The following is a 6000-nucleotide window of genomic DNA, read 5'->3' on the forward strand; positions in this document are numbered from 1 at the left end:
AAGGTGTGTATATTGAAGGAAAAATCCAGCAGGGAAAACTCTGCCCAAGATGGATTGGTGTGAGGTAGTTGGCTCCAAGACCTTGGCTGCCCCAAAGTGGGAGCAATAGGAGGGCACTAACAGTCCCCGCTTCCATATGAAGCCAAATAAATTGTGTGTTGTTAAGGCATGTTTTCAACAGCAGCACGGAGAGTTTAAGTGAGGACAAAGCGGCATTCCACATGACTGGCCTGCTGGTGGCTAGAACAAATCCAGCTTTCCACATGGGCTCTGTGTACACAGCTGCAGCTGAGCACTGTGAGGATTCACAGCTGCAGTTAGACCCCCCTATGGCAGTGCTTGTGCATACATTAGACTTCCTCGTTCATCTTAATACAGATTTGTAGACCAAAGACTAAATGAAAACATACAGGTTTTTAGCTTCTCCTTGCAACACCATTCTAAGTGCTGACTGTGCCTGTACAAGTATCTGGAATAATTTTTTTTTTTTCTGTTGAGATCTGAATGGCCTGTGCATCAATGATTTGAAAGGATGTGATTACAGAGTGAGTTTTGCACTCTGTAAAGTGTGAACCTTACCTTCCTTTCTCTTTTGTTAGCAAGCCAGACTAGTTTCTGTAAAGAGTGGTCCTTTTGAAAATCTATGAAAAGTGAGGGATATATGTAGAGATAAAAAGCTTAAGACAGAACACTTGCAGTCTGTGAAACTTAGAATTAAATAGTGGCACAACTGAGTATACAACTCTTATCATTAGCTGTCTTCAAAAAGATGGGGTTACAAAAATCTGATTTTCTGTAGAAATAGATGTTTAAGATGTTTTGTGCACACACTTCTGGCATATTACTTCTGTCAATAGAAAATGCAAGTGCTAAAAGCATACCCATCTGCTTCTCAACCGAGGCAGGTTATCAAAAATCCCTGTGGTAGAGATAAGAGCTTAAAAGAGTAGTACCCAGATGCACGTGCACATGTACACGTTCACCATGTCAGTTATTCATCCTGCGTGCCATCAGGTTGCCATTCTGTTGCTTGCTGCAGTGTCTGTTGACAGATATGATTCCTCACATCCCAGAGCCTGAAGTCCCACTCCATGGCCATGCACATGAACAGCAGCTGTTTCTATGCTGTGGTCTTCCTGTGCAACTGCAAACTATCAGCTGGGTGTCAAGAGGGCAAGCACTAGCTGGGGAAGCTGTTAACACTAGGTAGTCAGACAAGATTTTGTCCTACCCTGTCAGATCTTGACTGAGTTTGCCCTTGTACATTATACATGCATCCTCAGGAAGGAGGAATCTTATTTCTGTCTCCTCTCCCCTTTCCTCCACTGCCTTCTTAAACACCTGTCCAACGCCTTGTTTATTTTTACAAATGATCCATGCAGAGACTGGCCAAGGACAGTCCAACTCACTCCACCTACAGCTTCATGGTCTCTGCACTATGAAACAGAGCTTACCAGAAACAGCAGGACATTCAGTGCCAGGAGAGAGTTTGTTGGTGCTGTCAGCTGGAGACTCAGCAGCTGGAGTCACATGTGCTGGCACTTTCAAAGGAGCATCAGCACTCACTGGCTGGTCCCAGAAGTACATGTGGTTCCCAGAAATGGTGGTTGGTACCAGTTATTGAATCATGTTTTAATGGAAAGCTACAAGCTTGTGCAGGCTTAACCCTGCACATCCTGCAGAGACCAGATTGGAAGCAGATAGGAACCCATCCTGTTGTTAACAAGTGTCAGGGAGTTTCTGATTTGAGTTTAGTCATGCTTTTTGCAGTACACAAGCCCAGCATTATTTGTGTGGATCAGCTTGGCTTCCTCTCAGGCTGACACAGATGCTTACACAGCTGAAATCAAAGCCTCTGAGTAGCACGGGGAGGTCATAGCTTAATGAGGTGATACAAAATCACACAGCTCTGTGCAACACACACATACTAACAAAGGTTTTACAGTAAAACTTTATTCATCACAACTGCTGAAGTTAGATCATTTTAGCAGACCTGTCACAGATTTAAAAGTCCTCAGTCAATGCTGAAAATTAATACTCATTTTCAGATGGACAAATAAACATTGGCAAGGGCTTTGTAGAAACAAACAAGCAAACAGCAAGGTCCAAGAGTCCCTTTGGCGTTTTTTCTTTGCCGGAGGATTCTTGTGAAGCTCCAGTACTGAACTTCAGCAAACTGTATCTGAAGCTGCTCTGCAGCCCTGTCAGTAACTCGGGCTTTGGCTGAGCAACAGGCAGGTGCTGTGCAGGAAAAGGGTCACCCACAAAGCTGGAAGCTGGGAATAAAAAAGGACATATGCCTTTTTCTTCTTCTTTTAGTCCTCTGCTTTAAAAATGGCTCATGATGAGTTGAGTGAGGGGATAGGTAGGTTGGCATCTGAAAGATGTTTCACGTGAGTATCTTTGGCATCATAGCACCCTAAAAGTGCAGGTCAATGGCTATAGTCCTATCAGCATGTATGTTCTCCAACACAAACAGAAAAACTCGAGATGATCAGTCATGTTTTTAGGGCTGAAGGAGCATGAGGGATAAGTTTATGTGTCTCCAGACACTGCTAAATAGCTGAGAGTTGAGGAAAATAAGACAGCTGCAGCAGAAAGGAGGTTTTAAAACTTTTGTGAGATTTTTCCTACCAGGAAAAAGGCTCCAGAGAGGGAAATGAAGTAAGAGGTCTGACTGTCAGAGCACTTTTCCATAACCATGTGCAAAAGCTTGTCTGTCATATGACCCCTAAGCCAAGGCTGTGGGATATGCAGGGTTATTTAAGTGCCAGACACTGACTTGGATTGGTATAATGTTTCCATACATTTAGCAATTTGCTGTTTTTTTTAATAAGAAATCTCAGGGGACCTTTAAGGTAATAGAGGGCAAACTCACTCACTGACACGCTATCCCCATCTCTGCAGACACCTGATATCACACTCGGTGATGTGCACAAGAACTCAGCCATCTTTCTAATCCCTAATCTCTCCAGCTACAAGTGGGACTGGCAGTGGCCTGATGGACTCCAGCCAGCTTTCACTGCTCTACTGTCCAAATGCTTGCAAAGGCAAAGGCTGTGAGACTGTTCAGGCTTGCAAATGGCACCTCACTGGAAAAACTAATGCAATGCTATTTTGAGAGAGAAAATACCAAATACCAAACCCCTACTCAGTGGAATTACATGAGAAACCACTATGTGGAGCCAGCCACTAATTATTTGGTGGATGAGAAAACTGGATTCAAACAAGCTTGTTACCTAAATTTCAGGTGCATGTGGACCATTGGCTTTTGCTTTACCTCTCTCAGAAATCTAGACATGGGACAAGTAGCTGCAATGTAAATTAGATGCATAAAACCATCTTAGTAAAGTGATGCTATGAAGACAAAAAGACACATCCCTTCCCTGTCTTTGGGAGAGAAGTCTCCACCGGGCTTGCTGTGCTTCCATCTACCTTATTCCTTGTGGTTCTCCTATCTAGTCTGAAGTCTTGTGGCCTGTGGAAGAGTACCATGGGTTTCCCAGACTAAACAAGGGAGCAGAGTACAGCTTGAATGTCATTACTGACAACATGCTGTGGTTCGTGTAGTTCATCTGGCGGATGCAGAGCCTCTTCTGCCATTAGATTAGGATGAAATTTGATTTAGAAAACAGAATAGCTTCCAGATAATGTGTGTATTCAAAAGGCTGGGAAATATGATAAACTTCTTCAATCTCAGGCATGACAGGCAATTTCAAATGTTAGGGAAGGGGACAGTAAGAAATGCACACACCAAGCAAACTCTATCTGTTACACAAGACTGATCAGTCATGAGAATTTATGGACTAAAAGATCAAACTCAGCTTTTCCCTGGAAACTTTTCTCACAATTTACTCCATTACTTAATGTAACTTACTTACTTTCCAATACTGAGTTTAGAGATTTTATCACAGGCAGGCAAATGACTGGGTCAGAACAAGATGCAGGCACTTTTTGTTGGGAAAAAAAAAAACTTCAAGGAAAGAAGAATCTCAAGAATAACTCAGGTTTTTATAGTAAGGTGAGATCTATCTGCTTTATTCCTCCACTATCTCTGAGGAAAGAGAGAACTGAGATATAGAAGAGAAAAATTCTGACACCCTCAGCAACCACCAAGCAAAATTTATTATTTGATGCACGCATCAAGAAGCCATGGAGAAAAGATGTGTACTGTTGGGACTAGGAACCATGGGCCATCTGCTCAGGAGTAACCTTTTACAGAGCCCTCAATTGCAGAGGGAAGACTTCTGTCCATACTGATGAGCAGCTAGGAAGAATGCCAAATGGCTCTATAAGCAGTATGAGGCACACAGTCTCTGCCCTGTAGTACATTCAGCTGTATAGCCCGTTTTAAGCACAGTTTGTGCATGCTATGATATTATGATGAAAGAATTTGAGAATGTATATATATATTTCTTCCCATAGCATCCATTCTCTGGATTTCTCCACCCAAACGTATTGACAGGCAATCTTCCACATAAATTCTTCACATTAGTGACCTCAGGCCACCCATACAATTCACACCTACAAATGGCATTCACTGCACCTGCTAGACTCCCTCAAGTAGCCAGTAAGGCATAGGGGAGGCAGGGGTTGTAAATTATCCCTGGAGAGTCTCAGGTTCCGTGAATGAACAGCCTAATCTCCATTATCCTAGCTGTAAAGAAGGGCCTTGAAAACTGGGCATTCCTGTTGAATCTCTGCCAGTCTATCAGATCTACCAGGTGAAACATTCCCAAGGAAATCATTCAGCGTTCATTCCAGATAAACAACTGGGACACAACCTAGTCTCTTCCATTATCGCGGTGTGTCTCAAATTTTGCTGGGCTGCAGAGCTATTCCCTCTGCCTTTCCTTAGGCTTGGTGATTTGTCCCCTCCCCTTGAAGGCAAAAGGGAAGTGTTAGGAGTATAAACTGAAAGAAATCTACCTGCAAGTCCCCTGCCACTTGATGATGAGGCTGGACCACACCACCAGGCTGTACTGCTTTTTGCTGCCCATCTTCCCAGTCAGTGTCCTGTGGGCAGAGTTCACAGTTTGCAGTTTGGGTTTGATAAGATACTTCTTGACTTATCCAGGCTCTTGGGTTTTAAAAGCCCAGTTTTTATGGCATTATTTGGGGTAGCTCTGATCCTCTCACAATGAAAAGACTAGAGGAAAGTTCAGTCCAGCCATCCAGTAAAACCCACCATCCCAAGGTATTCATACCCAGACAACCCCAGGGGCCTGACCATTCCCTGAATTTGGGAACATCATATAAAAATTGGACAAAAATGGCTGCCTTTACATGTGCTGATGTTGCAACTTTAACATATCCATAATGCTAGACATCCTCAGCATATACCCTGGCTGTTACAGCCCTGGCCAAAAGATATCAACCACAGCTACTCTAACTTGTTTTACAAAGGAAGAGCAATAACCAACCTCAGCAATAAGAATAAAATGAGAGTGTTTGGATGTAAATTGGATTAATAAATTATATTGCTGCTTTGCTGAAGGGATGAAAAGGTTTTATTTGTGTTAGAGGAGCCATTTCTGTGTTACACATGTCTGAAGGAACACTGTTCACAGCTCAGGAATCACAAGAGAACAATCCACTGTGCCTTGATTTAAGCCTTCAAGTACTGTCCTCCAAAAAACAAAGTATCTTGTAAACACATTCCAGATCAATTAAGCAACAGTCTGGAGTGTTAAAAGGGTTATTTCTTATTTTCACATTTCAAGTAGTTTTAGGAAGTGGTCATTCCCTTTTCTGTCTTAATAAAGCTTGTCCTACTTAGAGATGACAAGAGCCATTTGCTATGAGGCTGTACTTGAGCTCTGCCAGAGAGGGCAGCTGAGCAGGGCACACAGGGGTGCTGGGGGAGAGCTGGCAGGGCTCAGTGCTGAGGGGAGGGAAAAGAAGCAGGAGAAGAGTAAGAGGGGGAAAGCTGTAAGGAAGGGGCAGAAAGGCAGACTGTGAGGGATGAGCAGAGATCTAAAATCACAAAAATCTTCCAAA

The sequence above is a fragment of the Pseudopipra pipra genome, chromosome 4, assembly GCF_036250125.1.
Source record: "Pseudopipra pipra isolate bDixPip1 chromosome 4, bDixPip1.hap1, whole genome shotgun sequence".
Lineage (NCBI taxonomy): Eukaryota > Metazoa > Chordata > Aves > Passeriformes > Pipridae > Pseudopipra > Pseudopipra pipra.